Here is a 2,303-nt window from a genome sequence, read left to right on the forward strand (position 1 = left end):
TTTGTCGCATAATTGACTTATGCTTAGAAGGTTATGCTTGAGTCCTTCAACATATAGTACACCTTCTATAGTTGTTGAGGGTAGCTTTCCAATTCTACCAACTCCAAGAATTCTTCCCTTGTTGTTGTCACCATATGTGACATATCATTTGTCCCTTGGAGTCAGGATAGAGAATTTACTTTTATCGCCCGTCATGTATTTTGAAAAGCTGTTATCCAAGTACCATAAATTGCAGGCGACTCTTAAATTTTCCTAAAAAACAAATTAAGTTTTGTTAGGTATCCAATATTCTTTGGATCCTAGATGGTTAGTACCTTTCTCAACCAATTTAAATTTTTTTAGGGGTACACCATATTTTCTAATTATGCATGTGTTTGGTGTATACCCATGAATTTTACAGTATGTACATATGGGTTGATGAATGTGTTTCCTAGATTTTTCAAATGCATGGATACTTTTCTTTTGAAAGATTATTTTCTTTTGTACACTTGGTTTTTTAAACCATGGCTTTTTGAATAGCCAAGACCTCTTCAGTCTGTTGAGTGTCTTTGATCATTGATAAGCTCTTGTTTAGCTTATTAAGTTTAAGACTTAATGTTGATACTTTGTTTTCAAGAGTGATGCAGTTTTGACAAGAGGATAATGAATGTTTGTTTCTAATTGCATCTAATTCAGACTTTTGTTTTAGAAACATTTTTGTTAATTTGACATATTCATCATGCAAGTCATTAAATGCAAATTGAAGTTCAGAAGAAGAAAATAGATTAGAGTCGTTTACCTTTTCATTATCATAATGATGAGATGTCATAAGTGATAGATGTGCTTACTCTTCGTTTTCTGTTTCAGATGCAGAACTGGTATCATTGTCTTCCCAAACAATGTATGTTCTTCGTCCAGTCTTCATGTCATTCTTTCCTTTGAAAGAACTCTTTTTCAAATTTGGACAGTCCATCTTCATATGACCAGGTTTGCCACATTCAAAACATGTAAAGTTTTGATTTGAGGTGGAGGCATCATTGTTCTTGGTGAATTTCCTTGTTTGATCAGTCTTTGCGCTTTTGTTCCTTTTTAGGAACTTGCTAAATTTCTTCACGAAGAAACTCATATCTTATGTATCATCCTTTTCTAATTCATCTCTAGATGAGTCATATCTATCCACTTTTGCTTTTAGATAAATATTCTTCTTCTTCTTCTTTTCTTGCTCCTCATGTTGATCAAGTTGGCTAAGTTCTAGTTCATGTTCCTGCAGTTTGCCAAACAAAGCAGCCAAAGACATTTTGGATAAACTTTTCTTTTCAGAAATTGCAGTTACCTTTGGTTGCCATGTTCTGGTGAGTGATCTTAGAACTTTCAAGTTTAAGTTATTATTTGATAGAACTTTGCCAAGTGCAATAAGGTGATTGGTAAGGTGAGTAAACCTCTTTTGTAAATCAAGAATTTTTTCTCCAGGCTTCATATGAAACATTTCGTATTCCTAGGAAAGAGTGTTGAGTCTCGACCTTTTTACTTCCTCTGTTCCTTCGTGTGTGGTCTCTAGAGTATCCCACATTTCTTTTGCAGACTTACAACTTGATACTCTAAAGAATTCATCAATACCAAGTGCGGAGGTGAGGATGTTCTTTGCCTTTAAATCATATTGCACCTTCTTTTTGTCTTCATCGTTCCATGAAGATTTTGACTTTATTTCCCTTATACTGTTGATAACAGTAAATGGTATATATGGTCCTTCCTCAATGACATTCCATATGTCCAAGTCTTAAGATTCAATAAATATCCTCATTCTAATTTTCCAGAAATCATAGCACTCTCCAACAAAGCTTGGAGGGCAATTGATGTTGGAACCTTCTCCTAGGAATGATCTTGAGGCCATCATGATATAAGATCAGACTTGAGCATATCTTCCTCAAATATAGCTCTAATACCAATTGTAAGAACGAGGTTGCAACTAAGAGGGGGGTGAATTAGTTGACTTAAAAATTATGACCACTTTTTCTGCAAAATCAAGAGTTAACGTGTAGCGGAAAATATATGCAGAAAAATAATCAAGATAAAATGAAAGAGATAAGGGAGAATAGAATACACAGTGATTTTTATACTGGTTTACCTTCTAGTCCACCGAAGGCTACATCCAACACAAGAGATTTCTTCACTAAGAATTATGAGTTGTAATTACAATATCTCACCCTGAGATTTCTATGTACCTTACACACTCCCTAATTCTTATTAACTCTTGGAAAACATCTTTCCAAGTGATTCTAATCCCCTTTCTTTTCACACCCCGTGAAAGAAAGTATTCTACAACA

The sequence above is a fragment of the Lupinus angustifolius genome, chromosome LG05 (assembly GCF_001865875.1).
Source record: "Lupinus angustifolius cultivar Tanjil chromosome LG05, LupAngTanjil_v1.0, whole genome shotgun sequence".
NCBI classification, from domain to species: domain Eukaryota; kingdom Viridiplantae; phylum Streptophyta; class Magnoliopsida; order Fabales; family Fabaceae; genus Lupinus; species Lupinus angustifolius.